This window comes from Loxodonta africana, chromosome 2, assembly GCF_030014295.1.
Source record: "Loxodonta africana isolate mLoxAfr1 chromosome 2, mLoxAfr1.hap2, whole genome shotgun sequence".
Taxonomy (NCBI): Eukaryota; Metazoa; Chordata; class Mammalia; order Proboscidea; family Elephantidae; genus Loxodonta; species Loxodonta africana.
The window spans coordinates 20,181,942-20,200,306 of record NC_087343.1 but is presented as its reverse complement, the minus strand read 5'-3'; the positions used below and the strand labels follow the sequence as shown (position 1 = coordinate 20,200,306).

General features: G+C 45.1%; 1 protein-coding gene across 1 annotated transcript in view; it reads left to right on the top strand.

The window, feature by feature from the left end:
* The first annotated feature begins 8,663 nt into the window (after positions 1-8,663).
* RETREG1 (reticulophagy regulator 1) overlaps positions 8,664-18,365 on the top strand; it is a 184,138-nt gene continuing 174,436 nt past the window's right edge. The window contains exon 1 of the mRNA XM_010588078.3: positions 8,664-8,769. The gene's annotated coding sequence lies outside the window, so the exon portion shown is untranslated. The remainder of the gene's footprint in view (positions 8,770-18,365) is intronic.

The following is an 18,365-nucleotide window of genomic DNA, read 5'->3' as shown; positions in this document are numbered from 1 at the left end:
GCGTTCTCTGCCTGTGCAAACGGGTCCAGCTGGCACCTCTGAACTCATCTGGGCCTCGCCCCCTGCAGTTCCCTCCCCTCTGCCTGGACCTGTCTCCTGGCCAGTACCCCTGCTGCTCTCTGACATGCAGGGCCCTGTACTCAACTACCTAAGGGACATCTCTGAAGATGTCCCAAATGACGGAGACGTTTCTCTCCCAAAGCAACTCCTCCTCCTCTCCCCATCTTAGTGAACTACAAGGAAAGTCGCCTAGTGTGTTTCTCCTGGTCCTGGCTCTCTTTGTCTTTCTACAATACAACCCAGGCCCCTTTACTCTCCTGTGGAAAGCCCTGGAATGGCTCTCGCTGCTGTCAGGACAAAGTGTATCACACAGAAGGTGACAAAGCACCTCAGAAAGGGCCTCCTGCTCATCCCACCCCTCTTCTAGTTTAGGATGGTGTCATGGATTGAATTGTATCCCCCAAAAATGTCTGTCAACTTGGCTATGCCAGTATTGTGATTGTCTACCATTTCATCATTTGATGTGATTTTCCTATGTGCTGTAAATCCTACCTCTACGATGTTGATGAGGTGGGATTAAAAACCAAACAAACCAAACCTGTTGCCATAGAGTTGATTCCAACTCATAGCGACTCTATAGAGGTGGGATTAGCTGCAGTTGTATTAATGAGGCAAGACTCCATCTATAAGATTAGATTGTGTCTTAAGCCAATCTCTTTTGAGATATAAAAGAGAGAAGTAAGCAGACACACATGGGGACCTCATACCACCAAGAAAGTAGCACCAGGAGCACAGCATATCCTTTGGACCTGGGGTTCCTGTGTGAACAAGCTCCTAGACCAAGGGAAGATTGAGGACAAGGACTTTCCTCCAGAGCCAACAGAGAGAAAGCCTTCTCCTGGAGCTAGCACCCTGAATTTGGACTTCTAGCCTCCTAGACTGTGAGAGAATAAATTTCGCTTTGTTAAAGCCATCCACTTGTGGTGTTTTTGTTAAAGCAGCACTAGATAACTAAGACAGATGCCTTCCAGCTTTCTCCAAGGCTCAGGCTGGCTTCTCTCCTGCAACCATGCCAGGCCCTTCATGCTTCCCAATTTTTTTCGCCTGGCTACCTTCATCAGGCCCTTTGTCCCTTGTTCACGCCCTAAGCACTTTGAGGGAAATAAACAGCCCTGTCTGTTTTCACAGAAGCCTACAACCAGTCTTTAATGAGTGCTGAATGCTCAACAGATGATGAGATGAAGAAATAATGAATGGATGATGCGGGAGTGCAACGAGGCAGAAACAGGACCGCCAACACACGGAGGCTGCAAGCCAGGACCAGAACAGCAAGTGGTCAAGTAGCTGCTGATTCAGGTACAAGTACCCTCCCGGTAGGAAGGGGTTAGAAGTTCATGCGCTGCGGGTATTCTTGCTGATTATACCTGTGTACGTGCTTGTGTGCCCGGGGATAGTTATCTTTAGGACAAGGTTGTAGTGCTACCTCAGTTCCTTTTTTCGCCTATTTTTTAAAATGGTGGTAAATACACAGGTGAGGAAACATTTGTTGTTTCAACAATCTTCACACGTACAGTTCAGTGATATCAAATATGTTCATCATGTTGTTCAAACATCACCATTCCTGAACTTTCCACCACCCTTAACAAAAGCCCAGCGTCCCCTAAGGGCATCAATTCCTTTTAATTTACCATTTCGAAGTCTTTTGGGCATTCGACCAGTTGCTGTTGAGTTGATGCCTACTCATGGTCACCCCATGTGTGTCAGAGTAGAACTGCTCCATAGGGCTTTCAAGGCTGTAGCCTTTTGGAAGCAGATGGCAGTCCTTTCTTCCAAGATGTCTCTGAGTGGGTTTGAACTGTGAACCTTTCAGTTAGTAGTCAAGAGCTTAACCATTTGCACCACCTAGGGATTCCTCTGGACATTATTAGGGGCCAAAACTAGTTGCCTTCAAGTCAATTACCACTTGTGCTAAAACACCAAAACTTACTACCTCAATTGATGTATAGATTATCAGCTTCTTAGTACCAGGCTGTTCATGTCTAGTAAGCATATCCCTTTCAGAATGCTTGCCAAATACAGGTACTGTAGTTTGGATATTCCAATTCTTGTGAGTACAACCAAAAACAGAAGTAGTGAATTTCTTCCATGAGCTGGGCCCTGAGCTAGGCCTTGGAACCTGAAAGCTACAGGATATGATCTCTCTTTGTATTTTCTTTGTTGTGCTGGTATTGGAGTCACTGGGTGGTGCAAACAGTCAGTCAACGGCCTTGTCTGCTAACCAAAAGATTGGAGGTTTGAGTCTACCCAGAGGTGACTCAGAATAAAGGCCGGACAATCTACTTCTAAAAAATCAGACATTGAAAACTCTGTGGGGGACAGTTCTATTTCAGCACACATGGAGTTGTCATGAGTCTGACTTCATGGTAACTGGTGGTGCACTGTTGTTATATGATTTTCTTATTTTTCTGTGCTAGAATGAATTACACCCTCTCATTTATTGACATGGTTAGGTTCCAAAGACCAGGTCATTAAGTGAAATTGGTGTTATGCAAAAATGGAGGATAACCACATCAGATCACAAAATGGAGGATGAGTACATTACATAACTGCCAAGTTATATCATTACATAACTGCCAAACCACTTAGATTCATGGCCCAGCCAAGTTGACACATAACCTTAACTATCAAATCCAGTGTTATAGGTTGAATCACGTCCCCTAAAAATATGTCAGCTTGATTCCCAGTATTGTATGACTGACTACCATTTTGTTATCTGATGTGATTTCCCTATGTGTTATAAATCCTACCACTATGATATAATGAAATGGATTGGAGGCAGTTATATTGATGAGATCTACAAGATTAGATAGTGTAGTGTCTTAAGCCAATCTCTTCTGAGATCTAAAAGAGAGAAGCAAGCAGAGAGACCTGGGGACCTTATACCACCAAGAAAGCAGGGCCTGGAGCAGAGCGCGTCCTTTGGACCTAAGGTTCCTGTGCTGAGAAGCTCCTAGACCAAGGGAAGATTGATCACAAGGACCTTCCCCTACAGCCTACAAAGAAAGAAAGCATTCCACTGGAGCTGACAACCTGAATTTGGATTTCTAGCCTACTAGACTGTGGAAAAATTAATTTCTCTTTGTTAAAGCCATCTACATGTGGTATTTCTGTTATAGCAGCACTAGATGACTAAGACAGCCAGCAATACTCTTGCTCACACCTCAGTGTTCGTTACTGCCAGATGTATGTCATTAATGTGCAAGATAGTTGGTTAGTAGACTTTTTACTATTCATAAACGTGAAATGTTGGATAACGAGATAGCCGATAAGTGAGCAGAAGGTGTATTTAGGTTCTCCCGACTCAGTGACAAGGAAACTGAGGAAAATTAGGAATAAGCAGTAGAACATATGGTTAAGAATAGAAGGAAAGGATTGCTTTAATAAAATTGACAGTGCAAAAATTCTATCTGCAGGGCTGAAAAATAATTCAAGGTGTATACATGGCTCCTTCATTCAAGGAGTTACGGACGTGCTGTAGATTCTACCATGAAACATTTTAGGGAACAGGCAACAATACCCAGGCATTTTCCCCTCCTTCTAGGGCTTACCTTGATGTTGCCTCTGCGAGCTTATGTAGTAGGGATTAATTAGTCGTCATTTTTCTCTCCTATTACAAGCTTTCTACCTGCTTTGGAAACGAAAGGGGAGTAGCCTCTTTCAGAAAGTTCTTTTGTATATTTTGACTTTCTTTCCTGGAACTGTGTTGTTTTCTGTCTCTCTCTTTATTTCTGCCTTTAAAAAAAAAATCTTGGTACATTTTCAGTTTTCTGGCTTTCCTCAGGAAACCCTGGTGGCGTAGTGGTTAAGTGCTACGACTGCTAACCAAAGGGTTGGCAGTTTGAATCCGCCAGGCGCTCCTTGGAAACTCTATGGGGCAGTTCTACTCTGTCTATAGAATCGTTGTGAGTCAGAATTGACTCGATGGCACTGGGTTTGGCTTTTTGGTTTTGGCTTTCCTCAGATTAATAAAAACCCAAACCCATTGCCATGGAGTCAATTCTGACTTGTGGCGACCCCACGCATTACAGAGTAGAACTGCCCCATAGGGTTTTCTTGGCTGTAATCTTCACGGAAGCAGATCACCATGACTGTCTTCTGTGGAACAGCTGGGTAGGTTCGAACCACCCACCTTTAGATTTGTGGTCCAGTGTGTTGCACCACCCAGGGCCCTTTCCCAGGACACATATTGTCAAATAGCTTAGCTCATTAGCGCTCAGCATGCTGTTGCCAGTACTCGGTGAGGCAGAATTCAGGAGAGAATCTTGAACAGTAAAGTTACCCTCAGGAGTTTTCAACACTGTATGTTTGGGTTTTTGTATGTTCTTGAAACTAGGGGACGATGTTTATTGCCACCGCTGTGAGCATTATTTTTATGTAGTCTTAGCACTGAATGAATTACTAAAGCATCACAAAGATAATTAGACAAAGAAAAGACATTCAGTAGCATCAGTTAATGGGTCTATGCCAGTGTCTGTTCCTGTTTGTCAGTCATTATTAGAGGCCAGAGGTGCAAAAGACAGATGAGCGCAATTAGTCCAGCCCTTTATGCAAAACAGTTCTGCCTGTGAGTAGTATTTAAAAACAGGAGGGTTGCCAGTAGGGAGGTTTATCATTAAGCAAAGATAATAAGTGTTGCAAACCACACCGAGCAACTGGAGCTTAGCTTTCACATATCTTGGTCCTCAACAGCTTTTGCTGTTTTCACAGATCCTGACACCAATAATTAGAATTCAGGGGGAGAAGGAGGAATGTGAAGAATCATGTTTTCTGGGAGCACTTCAACACTGGTGAGGGCAATGGGGAAGCCTGGTTCCCAGAGGAGCAGCCAAAGGTCTAAGAATGAGGCAAGCCCTGGGCTGTATCAAATGCTAAACGAAGTCCACATTACACAATAAAGCATCATTTATCTTTCAAAAGCTGATTCTCCAGGGCCAAGGGAGAAGCTCAACACCTCTGAAAAGACAAGTTTGTCTTTTGTGGGGAAAATCCTGCATTGTTTCCACAGTGCTATTTCACCGCCTCTCAGGCCACATTCCACTGGGTGGCAGAGGTCCTCTGAAAAGAGACCAAGGGCTCCACATGGCCTTCAGGTTAAAAACCACTTCTGACACTGGTGGATCTTTCACTTCATTCCACTGCGAATATACACAACCAACCCTGCTTCTTGAATCAGCACCTCCACCTGCAACTCCATACCTTCCTCGTGTTAATCTCCCATCAGAAACCAGTGCCTGTCCCACGCCCTCTTCATTCTCCTTTCTTACAATGTAGCACCCAGCCAGCTGCCGTGGAGTCAGTTCCGACTCATGGTGACCCCACATGTGTCAGAGTAGAGCTGTGCTCCACACAGTTTTCAATGGATGGCTTTTCAGAAGTGGATCGCCAAGCCTTTCTTCCAAGGTACCTCTGAGTGGACTCCAACTTCCAACCATTTGGTTAGAAGCCAAGCGCGTTACCATTTGCACCACCCAGGGGCTCCTACAATTTAGGTCAGATATCAACTATTCCAAAGAGCCTCCTGAAATCTGACTCCTCCACACCCTCCTTAATTTTGGATGCTCAACTTAAGCAAAGAGTCTCTTAGCACTTAGTCTTTATTTCTGTCACCGCATTGACCACGCTTGTAATTGGCTCCTTGTTGGACTGAACTTCCTGTGGGTGGAAGCAGTATCCACAGTTCGTGGAGAAGTACTGGGCATGTAGCAGGTACTCACTAAACCTGTGCATGGCCTTTGGGAATATACCTCTTTCAGATATAATATACATACAGAAAAGTACACACATCTGCAAAGCACAAATGGATAGATTTTTACATATGTGTATGCACGTGTAACGAACAGAACAAGGGGGTACGGTGTGGTTTAAAGTCAGGAAAGGTGTGCATTAGGGTTGTATCCTTTCACCATACCTATTCATTCTGTATGCTGAGCATATAATCCGAGAAGCTGGACTAAATGAAGAAGAATGGGGCATCAGGATTGGAGGAAGACTCATTAACAACCTGCAATACACAGATGACACAATCTTCCTTGCTGAAAGTGAAGAGGACTTGAAGCGCTTACTGATGAAGATCAAAGACCACAGCCTTCAGTATGGATTACACCTCAGCATAAAGAAAACAAAAACCCTTTCAACTGGACCAATAAGCAATATTATGATGAACAGAGAAAAGACTGAGGTTGTCAAGGATTTCATTTTGCTTGGATCCACAATTAACTCCCACGGAAGCAGCAGTCAAGAAATCAAAAGGCACATTGCATTGAGCAAATGGGCTGCGAGAGATCTCTTTAAAGTATTAAAAAACAAAGACGTCACCTTGAGGAATAAGATGTGCCTGACCCAGGCCATGGTGTTTCAATCGCCTTATGCGCATGTGAAAGCTGGACAATGAATAAGGAAGCCCGAAGAATTGACAGAATTGATGCCTTTGAATCGTGGTGTTGGCAAAGAATATTGAATATACCACGGACTGCCAAAAGAACAAACAAATCTGTCTTGGAAGAAGTACAACCAGAATGCTCCTTAGAAGCAAGGATGGCAAGACTACATCTCACATACTTTGGCATATCATCAGGAGGGATCAGTCCCTGGAGAAGGATATCCTGCTTAGCAAAGCAGAGGGTCAGCAGATAAAGAGGAAGACCCTCAATGAGATGGATTGACACAGTGGCTGCAACAATCGGCTCGAGCATAGCAACAATTCTGAGAGTGGTGCAGGACTGGTCAGTGTTTCCTTGCATTGTGCATAGGGTTGGGAACCAACTCCACAGCACCTAACAAGAACAACAACATGCATGTATAAACATAAGCAAGGACCACTCAGATCAGCAGAAGGAATGTTTCTCCAGACAATCCCTTGAGGCAGAGGGCTTTGAGCGCTCTGGGAAGGAGCCCCAGGCAGCCTGTGAAAGCTGGCTGGTTCTAGTGGTCGACTCAGATATGAAAGCCCTGCTTTACTGCATGCAGAGCTCTAGGGATGGGTGTGTACAGGTGGGGGAGAGGGATAATGTTTTATCCTAGAAGCAAGAACTGGGAGATTAAACAATAGAAACATTTATAAAACACAAATAGTGAAAAGCGAGCATATACAATCACTCCCCATCTCCCACAACTGTTCAGCCAGAAGCCCCAGGGCCAAAGAGGCTCAGCATTGTGAGGTCCCAGGAGACCCTGTCATCTGCTCACTGCCTCCTCTCCTCCACCCTGGTGCCTGCTTGTGACAGGAGACCTCAGTGACTTTGAAAGAGCTGCAATCTGGGCTTGCCAAATCTGGTTTATATAACTTCGACTCTGTTCTTCGCTCTGCTACATAGAAACTATGAAAGTGCCCTGAATTTTCCCAGTGCCAGCACTTCCAAGGAAGCTTTCAATAATTGCTACTACTTTTGCAGTGACAGAATGGCCTGTCTATAAATGCCTGTAGATGATGATGATGATGGTGAGTACTCTGACAGCAAAAATCGAGTCAGCTTCTTTATTATGGAGTGTACTCTCCTTAAAATTGGGAAAGGGTGTGTCTTTGGGGGGCACTGGGCAAGAACACTACATAATTTTATAAAGGTAAAATGACATTTAAATATCGAAGTACCTTTGTAAAGAAAACTGTGAAACGAAAACGCAGAACAAAGAATGGATGTGAGAAGAGCAACAGCACACCCTCACCCTTTTTATTGGTGGCAGGGATGTCCCTTACTGAGTGCAACCCCACTCACCTGTGCCTTTGAGCCAAGTCACTTTACCCACAAGAAACCCAGAGTCACAGAGGGAAAGGGCCTTCCTCCAGCGCCGCGGCCTTGCATTTCCTCACTTGTAAACGAGAGGATCAGGCTCTCCGTAATTGACTCCAATTTTTTTTTTCCCTGCTTTCTCAGTCCAACATTTATATCCTCATGGTACTTCCAGGATGCCAAAGACCACAATGCCTATGGTTTGTGCAGGCTGTGCCCTGTGAGGGCACTGGGCTGGGGGAAGGTGAGGGGACTCGATGGGGCTGAAATCCGCTGTCACAGGCTCCAGGACCGGCGGGCGGTAGCCCTGGCTTGAGACAGTGGAGGTGTCCAATTTATTTTGCTTGTAGCCTTGACTTCATTTTAGATAAGTAACCTGCAGCGGCGTCACCTCTACTTCAGACCCACTCCCCCAGTCGGAAACAAAAAGGGGGTAGCGTTCATTTTCTGTGGTCCCTGGCGAAGCCAGGGCCAGGTCCGAGCGCTCCGGAGAGAGCGCAGCTGCGCACCCACCGCGCGGGGATGCCGCCCGGCCCCGCCCCCGCGCAAACTTGGCCGCACCCACTTCCCCGGGCGGCGCCCCCGCCGCGGCCCGGGCTGACGTCACAAGGCACCCAACCACCGGCGCCCCGCGCTGCGCGCCCCGCGCCCGGACCCGCCGACACCCAGGCGCGCCGCGCGTCCGCGTCCTCGCCGCGCCGCGGAAGATGGCGAGCCCGGCGCCCTCGGAGCCCGCGGAGGAGGGATGCCCGGCCCGAGCTCCCCGCGAGGAGGCGCAGGAGGAGGAGGGAGCCCACGAGCAGCTCGCGGCGGCCGGCGCCGAGCGGCAGGTGGAGGAGGCCGCGGGCCGGGCGGCCGCCGCCGAGACCTGGCTGCTCGGGGAACCGGTGCTGTGGCTGGGCTGCCGCGCCGACGAGCTGCTGAGCTGGGAGAGGCCGCTGCGCAGCCTGCTCGCCTTCGTCGGCGCCAACCTGCTGTTTTGGTGAGAGCCCGGGTGGGTGGGGGCGCTGGGGAGGGCAGGTGACCTTGGGGCGCCCCGGGGCGGGCGGGCGGAGGGCGCGCCCAGAGGCCGGGGAGGGGGCTGGCGGGGCGCACGCTGGGCACTGCAGAAGAAAGAGCGTAGCCCGGCCCCACTTTCCGGGCCACCTGCCTCGGACAGGTAGACACTTCACCTTGCCTCCAGACACACTCGCCTGTAAACAGTAGTCAACCTCGTGGGTGTATCCAGCCTGAGACTGGAGGTGGTCAGCTAACCTGCACGCACCTGTCCCTACAGGTGTGCCCGGCGTGCTGGAAAACTTCGGCTTTTCCTTTCTATAACTCGCAGGTCTTGACCTGCTCGCCCAAGCATGCCTGAGCCAACGTGCTTGAGCTTGTATTCATTCTGCACCCCGAGCAGGCGAATCTGGACCATCCTAGATACACGTTCAAGGCTGCGCCGCCTTCCTGAGCCCCCTGAGATGGGCCTTGAATGGCTTGTTTTTCCTTTCCCTGGAGTGTTGGGTTTACCGTCTTTACTCCCTGACCAGAAAACAGTCGGCAGACAGGTGGATTATGTACAGCATCCCTCCCTCCAGGTGTGCACAGTGTGGAAAACAGACATATTTTTAGGTGATGAACAGAGAGAACACACAGGAATGCTTTCCTAAAAGCCCACAATCAACAGGTCTGTCTCTCTAAAAAGTGCTTTTCGCTGTTAAGGAGGTAGGGAAGTGTCTGGCCCCTTTACTGAAGGACTTATCCTGTCAAGGCTCCCGACCTGAATGAGGGTGGGGTCCGGGGGAAGCCTCTGTTTGCTAATGTGCCTACAGAACAAACATGACCCCCAGTGTGCAGAATAAGCCAAGTTTCAGAAACACGTATCTGAACAGGACCTAGATTTCTTCACCTTAAAGTTTGGGAATATACACAGTTTACTCCACCCTCAATTTTCTAGGTTAACGTGAGAAATGTGAAGATTTTTCTGCAGCTTCTGCCCTAGTCCTGTTTTTCTCCTCACATGACCTATGTCTGTCTTATCCGGGTCCCTGAGTGTGAATTAACTTTACCTTGGGCATCTTAGCTATATCTCTTAGCTCTCTGTAACAGCTAAGGTAGAGTTTATTTCAAAAATCTCCAGCCTGATAATAAAATCTATTAAGAAAACATTCTGCATCCCACTTTCGAGAGAGATGTCTGGGGTCTTAAATGCTAGCAAGCGGCCATCTAAGATACATCAACTGGCCTCAACCCACCTGGAGCAAAGGGGAATGAAGAACACCAAAGACAAAAGGTAATTATGAGCCCAAGAGACAGAAAGGGCCACAGAAACCAGAGACTACATCAGCCTGAGACCAGAAGAGCTAGATGGTGCCTGGCTACAACCAATGACTGCCCTGACAGGGAACACAAAAGAGAACCCCTGAGGGAGCAGGAGAGCAGTGGGATGGAGACACCAAATTCTTATAAAAAGACCAGACTTAATGGTCCAACTGAGACTAGAAGGACCCCAGAGGTCATGGTCCCCAGACCTTCTATTAGCCCAGGGCAGGAACCATTCCCAAAGCAAACTCTTCAGACAGGGATTAGACTGGACAATGGGATAGAAAATGATAGTGGTGAAGAGTAAGCTTCTTGGATCAAGTAGACGCATGAGACTCTGTTGGCATCTCCTATCTGGAGGGAGATGAGAGGGCAGAGGCGATCAGAAGCTGGCTGAATGGACACGAAAAGAGAGAGTGGAGGGAAGGGCTGTGCTGTCTCATTAGGGGGGAGAGCAACTAGGAGTATATAGCAAGGTGTATATAAATTTTTATATGAGAGACTAACTTGATTTGTAAACTTAAAGCACAATAAAAAAAAAAAACCCAAACTCCAGCCTGTTATGAAGTTACACAAACATTCAGATGAAGAATATATTGTATTATTCTCGATTGGGCAACAGGCCAAATACTGTTAGGGTTGTGAAGAGGCTCAGATCTTATTATCTCATGTATCTTACCAATGGGGGACATGTTTCTAAAGCTTTTTTTGGTTATTATTTAAAATTTTATTTTTAAGAATAGCTAATACATTCTCAGGGTTCAAAAGTTTAAAGGTACAAAAAGGTAAAACCCATTGCCCTCGAGTGAATTCCAACTCATAGTGACCGTAAAGGACAGCGTAAAACTGTCCCATAGAGTTTCCAAGGAGCAGCTGGTGGATTTGAACTGCCCACCTTTTGGTTAACAGCCAAGCCCTTAGCTGCATCACCACCTGGAAAGGCGCAAAAGGGTAAATACTCTAAAACTCGCTTTCTCAAGCCTGTCCCTGGCCACCTAGTTTTTGCCCAGTGACAATCAGTGTTACCAGTTTCTAGTATTCTAGGCAAATTGTGGAATACTGTATGGGTGATAAGGAACCCTTGTGGTGCAGTGGTTAAGCGCTTGGCTGCTAACTGAAAGGTCATCGATTTGAACCCACCAGCCACTCCACAGCATAAAGATGTGGCAGTCTGCTTCCGTAAAGCTTACAGCCTTGGAAACCTTATTAGGCAGTTCTCACCTGTCCTACAAGGCCCCTGTGAGTTGGAATCAATTGGATGGCAATGGGTATATGGACATTACTCTTCTTAGTATATCTTGCCGATCACTTCCTCGTTCTTTTTCAGAAGCATAGAATTCTGAAAGTTTAACCTGCCCACTACTGATGGACTAAGGTTGTTCCCAAACTTTGGTATTACAGCGTTATAGCTGATGGCCTTGTGCATGTATCATTTTGCATATATGCAAGTATTTCTGTAGGGTAAATTCTCTGAAGTGGAATTGCTGTGTCAAAGGAGACATGCGCTTGTAATTTTGATGGGTTTCACGGTATTGCACCTCTTTGAAGTTCTATCAATGGGTACTTCCACCGGCAGTGTGTGTGACTGCCTGTTTCTCTGCACCCCGGCCAGCAGCATTTTATCAAACTCTTTGATCTTGCAAATCTGATAGATGACAAAAGATATCCCCATTTGGTTTTAATTTGCATTTCTCTATGAGATTGAACATTTTTTTCTTATGCTCAAGAGCCACTGTAAGTGTCTTTAGTCTGCATTTTCTGTTTATAAATAACTTTTTTCCATTTTTTAAAATTGGGCCATTGGTCTTTCTCTTATTGGTTCATAGGAGCTTTTTTTTTATATTAAGGACTTTAGCCTAATTTGTACGTGAGCTGTAAATATTTTCCCCCATGGCTACTCTTAGTAACATGTTGTTGTCGTGTGCTGTTGAATTGATTGACCTTTTAGTAACATATATTGAGAATAGCGTTTTTTGTATAAAATAATTTGAAAGGCACATTTGGTATTATTCAGGAGCGGTATCTTCCATCTTATTTATGACTCTGCTGGAGAGGCAAACAGTGGCCAGGCACTCAGCCCAATTCTGGCTTCCTGCTTGTTGTTATTATTAGATGCCATCAAGTCAGTTCTGACTCATAGTGACCCCATGTATGACAGACCGAAATGTTGTTTGGTCCTGCACCATCCTCACAGTTGTTGCTGTGTTCGAGCCCATTGTTGCAGCCCATTTCGTTGAGGGTCTTTCTCTTTCTTGCTGACCTTCTACTTTACCAAGCATGATGTCCTTCTCCAGGGACTGGTCCCTTCTGATAACATGTCCAAGGTACGTGAAACGAAGTCTCTCCATCCTTGTTTCTAAGGAGCACTCTGGCTGTACTTCTTCCTAGACAGATTTGTTCATTCTTCTGGCAGTCTATGGTATATTCGGTATTCTTCCCTAACACCACAATTCAAAGACATCAATTCTTTTTTGGTCTTTCTTACTCTTTGTCCAGCTTCGCATGCATATGAGGAAATTGAAAACACCAGGGCTTGGGTTAGGCACACCTTAGTCCTCAAGGTGACATCTTTGCTTTTAAACTTAAGACTTGAAAAAGATCTTTTTCCACAGATTTGCTAAATGCAATATGTTGTTTGAGTTCTTGACTGCTGCTTCTATGGGCGAAGGAGCCCTGGTGGTTTAAGCGCTTGGCCGCTAACAGAAAGGTTGGCAGTGAGAACTCACCAGCTGCTCTGTTGGAGAGAGATGTGGCAGTCGCCTTTCATAAAGATTTACAGTCTTGCAAACCCTATGAGGCAGTTCTACTCTGTCCTGTAGGGTCAGTATGAGTTTGAATTGACTTGATGGCTAATTGGTTTTTTGGGGGGCTTCCAAGGGTGTTGATTATTGATCCAAGAAAAATGAAATCCTTCACAATTTCAATATTTTCTCTGTGTATCATGACATTGCTTATTGGTCCCATTGTGAGGATTTTTGTTTTCTTTATATTGAGGTGTCATTCATACCGGAGCCTGTCGTCCTTGCCTTCATCAATAAGTGCTTCAAATCCTCTTCACTTTCAGGAAGCTTTCTGCTTATCTGTTTTATTTCTTCTCCTGTTTGCATGTCTACATTCCATGCATGTATTTCCCTTGACAGAAAGCTAACAGTCCTGATCTTTAAATTTGGAAATACTTATCGTTGATTTTGTGTTTTATGTTGTAATTGATTGGAATTTCTGATAAATGTATTAATTTCATTTAATTTTTGGAGCTTCCCCCCCTCTTTATTTGTTACTTCTTGGGTTAAAACACTTTTCAAGGGAATTAGGTTGTTGGTTTTTTTTTTTTTTTTTGATAGTGTGTTCCTTATCAAGCGATCCTAGATTATGTGACCCTTTAACATTCTGTGTCCCAGGAACCCCATTATATTTTCCATGAGAAAAACAAAAAGATCAATGTTAGAAATATGAGGAACTCAAATATTATCTTAAGCAACCAATAATGATGGTTGTCTTCACTTTATTTGGTGTTATTTCATTTCAGCCTATATTTTTTGAATGCTTTTTTCCTGATACAAACAGTAGCTTTTGGGACTTTGAGTTTGACTTCAAAATCTCTAACATGGCCGTTAGTTGCAAGGTTTTCGTGCTATGCACCAAAAAGACATAGCCATAAAAAAAAATGGGTATAACTCAAGGCTGCATGAAGCAAGTGTGAGAGCAGAGTCAGAAAGGATGGTTCATTTTGATGTCATTTTTGGAAGGTGGTGGGGATTGTGTGTGGAAGAGATTGTGAGTGTCTTCATAATGAGGTCATGCTTGAACTAGACCTTGTCATGTTGCTGGGAACTCTCCGTTCTGTGAGGTACGACTCTCCAAGTTAGAGAGAATGAAAGGCAACTTTTTATTGGTTGGCCAAGCAAGGAGACAGTTGGGGCTAAGTGCCTTCCAAAACTGCTCAAAGGCAGCTTGTTGAGGTTGGTTTACATAGGCAAGATCAGTTACAAAAGAAAATGGTGCCCACGCTGGCGCAGGGTGTTGCAGAATGAGTAAGTATTTTCTAGGGCCTGAGTTCCATTTCCGAGGAAGGAGGAACTTAGCCATTTTTATTCATTAGCATGTCAGCCCTCTACCCAGTGGTGGAGAATTTACCATGTATGAGGCAGTTAATGAGCTAAAGGTCATATGGAGTGCCAACATAGAGGGCAGGACCTGTTTTTAGTCAGTTTTGGCCAGCCTGTAGCTGTTTCTCTTATAGGAGGTTTTGAGGAGGAAAAGAAAAAATTCCAAGAAATGGGCTGGGTGAGGGGCTGTCCTGAGGCTAGGAAAAAATGGCTCTATGGGTCTAGTACCGTCTTAGACAGAGTCCCAGGATGATGCTAACTGAAAGGTTGGAGGTTCAAGTCCACCCAGAGGTGCCCCAGAGAAAAGGCCTGTAGATCTACTTCCAGTTAAAAAAAAAAAAAAAAAAGATCAACCTTTGGAAACCCTGTGGGGCACAGTTTTACTTCTGCATACATGGGGTCACTATGAGTTAGAATTGCCTTGGTGGCAACTGGTTAATAGAGTGACCAAAGCAGGTAGTGAGAGACAAGATTGACTAGGTGGGTGGGGGTCAGATTTGGGGGATAGTAGTTGCCTCCAATGCCATCCTGAGTGCCTGGACTTGCATTTTCTATAGGCAATGAGGAGGAAAAATGCTTTCTAAAAATGTCCTTAAATATTTTTTAATGGCTAAGTAAATTGTGGTACATTTATTCTTAACAGTAGAATACTATATAATGATGAAAACAGACTATAGCTACAGGTAGCAACATGGGTGAATTTTCCAAATGTAATTTTGGGCAGAAGAATCACAAAGTAATATGTGCAGTGTGACCCAATTTATTTGAAGTTGTAAAAGGTGCAAAAAACCCAGCATTGATTAAGGATACATACGTAGGAGACAAAACTACGAAGTAGAAAATAAAAGACAGCTTCATCCCTGAAATCAAGAGAGACATCCCTGGGAGGAGTGAGAAGGTGTGATCAAAGCAGAGAACATGGGGGTTCTGGGGTACACTATTTTTGACTGGGGGGTGGTTACTTGGTGGCAGGTTACAGTTATTTTAAAACTATGTGTATGTGTGTATGAATATACATAAAACCAAATGAAACCCACTGTTGTTGAGTCAATTCTGAGAACCACTGTCCAAGTCATGAAGTAACATACCGCCTGGACCCCAGAACGCCGATGTTCTCCACTTCGATCACACCTTCTCACTCCTCCCAGAGATGACCATTCTTGATTTCGGGGATGAGGATGTCTTTTATTTTCTACTTTGTAGTTTGTCTCTTGTGATGGTTAAGAATGTGTGTCAGCTTGGCTGGCCCATGATTCTCAGTGTTTATATGGGATCACCCCCATAATGGGATCTGCTGTGAGTAGCCAGTCAGTTGAAAGGGAGTTTCCTTGGGCATGTGGCCTGCATTCGAATATAAGTGGCTGTCCTGGCTTTTGCCTGCACTAGATCCTGCAGCTGCCTCCTGTTCTGACTCATAGCAACCCTATAGGACAGAGTAGAACTGCCCCCATAGGGTTTCTAAGGAGTGGCTGGTGGACTTGAACTGCTGACCTTTTGGTTAACAGCCAAGCTTTTAACCCACTATGCTACCAGAGCTTCTATATGTGTGTGTGTGTGTGTGTGTATGTGTGTATGTGTGTTATATATGTAATGCGTGTATATATATATATATATATATATATATATATATATATAAAATATATAAATAAATCCATTTCTGTTGAGTTGATTTTGGCTCATAATGATCCTGCTGGCAGAGTAGAACTGCCCTGTTTACAGGGTGTCCACGGCTGCCACATCTTTCTCCTGTGGAGCAGCTGGTGAATTTGAACTGCAGACCTTTCGGTTACCAGCCAAGTGCTTAACCACTGTGCCCCTGGGGCCCCTTGTATGTATATATATGTGTGTGTATATATACACACATGTATATATTCTGATCTATAATATAATTTTAGAAAAATACTTAAGTATTATATTCATTCAGATCTCAAGGGAGTTTGATAAAACGTAGACCACACATAGTACCTGTCTCAAAAAGCAGGGATTCCACAAACTTTGTATCAAGCATGACATGAAGTAGAATTAACCCAATGAAACAGAAAATGCCTGCTTTGTTTTTGTTTTTAAAGAACTGACTTCTTGTGATGTACTTTTCTTTTGGCAAAAGTTTACACAGCAAATTAGGTTCTCACTTAACAATTTCTATACGTACTGTTCAGCGTCATTGGTTACATTTTTCACAGTGTGTTGGCATTCTCATTATTTCCATTCTGGTTGTTCTGTTTCCCTGAATCTAGCTTTCCTGCCCCCCCACCCCCACCTTCTCATCTTTGGTTTAGGGTAAATATTGACTGTTTGATCTCATAAAATGTTTATTTAAAAGGTGCACAGTATTCACAGGTAATACTGTTTATTTTGTGAGCCAGTCTATTGAGGTATAGTTTTCGTACAGTCAACTGTATACACTTCAAGTGTGCAGACAAATGTATATGCCCATGTAACCACAACTGCAATCAAAACCTGGAACATTTCCATCACCCTGAAGGTTCCTTGGAAACCCTGGTGGCGTAGTGGTTAAGTGCTATGGCTGCTAACCAAAGGGTCTGCAGTTTGAATCTGCTGGGCGCTCCTTGGAAACTCTATGGGGCAGTTCTACCCTGTCCTATAGGGTTGCTATGAGTCAGAATCGACTTGACGGCACTGGGTTTGGTTTTCGGTTTTTTGAAAGGTTCCTTGGTGTCTCCTTGCAGTCTGCCCCAGCCCTGACCCCAGGCCATCACCCAGCTGCTCTGCCACTGTGGATTAGATTTGTCTTTCCTGGTGTTTCTGACCAGTGATGTCATACAGTATGTGCTGTTCTGTGTCTGGCTTCTTTTCTTTGGCGTAACGTTTTGAGATTCATCCCCGTTTTATGTATCAGTAATTCAGTATTTTATGGATGAAGAGCATCCCACTTCATGGAAATACCACCATTTGTTTATCTGTTTACTAGCTGATGTTCATTTGGGTTGTTTCCGGGCTTGGCTGTGATGAATAAAGCTATTATAAAAATTCAGGTTTGTGTGAAATGCCTGTTTTGATTCTTGGATCCCTGTTGGGCATGACCGTGCGACGGTTGCCTTGGGTAGGGAAGGAGTGGAGCAAAATCTCCATCTTCTAAATCCCATTGCAGGTTGTAATCCTGAAATGTCATGGCTGAGGATGCAGCCCCCCTCCTGGGGCATACTTCCACTGCAGCCTAGAAAGCTGCTCTGAGGTGGTTCAGATGAGCATGCACAGGCATGACGATGTTACCCTCTGTTTGTGTGAACAGAAAAACTACAAGGAAGTGATTTGCCTGAGGTGACTAAATAGGTGTCTTGGCTAACAATAGCCCTTAGGCACTTGGACCTTCAAGGTGCCTCTCAGGCCGAACACTCCCGCACTCGGAATGCTAACAGGACCCACCCAGTGTCCCTGGAGTGTTCTTAGAGTTGCTTTGGAAGGTCTTGGGGCCTAACTCCCTACTTGTAGCAAGTCCACTTTTATAGCATCACTGATAGGTTCCCCAGTGTTGGTTAGTGCTCTACCCCTCAAAGGGTGGCCCTGGACCAGCAGCATTGACATCATCTGGACACTTGTTAGAGATGTAAATTTAGGGGCCTCACCCTACACCTACTGATATGAATTGAATTGTATCCCCCAACAATGTGAATTCCTGACCCCTGTACCTGTGGATCTGATTCTATCTGGAAATGTTGTTATTAGGTGCCATTGAGTTGGTTCCGACTCATAGTGACCCTGTGCACAACAGAGCAAAACACTGCCCAGTCCTGCACCATGCTCACAATTGTTGCTATGCTTGAACCCATTGTTGCAGTCACTGTGTCGGTCTATCTCGTTGAGGGTCTTCCGCTTTTTCGCTGACCTTCTACTTTACCAAGCATGATGTCCTTCTCCAGGGACTGGTCCAAAGTCTGTGAGACTCAGTCTCACCATCCTTGCTTCTAAGGAGCATTCTGGCTGTACTTCTTCCAAGACAGATTTGTTCATTCTTTTGGCAGCCAATGGTATGTTCAATATTCTTTGTCAGCACCACAATTTAGATGTCTTCCTCATTCACTGTCCAGCTTTCACATGCATATGAGGTGATTGAAAACACCATGGCTGGGGTCAGGTACACTCTTAGTCCTCAAGGTGACATCCTTGCTCTTCAACACTTTAAAGAGGTCTTTCTCAGCAGATTTGCCCA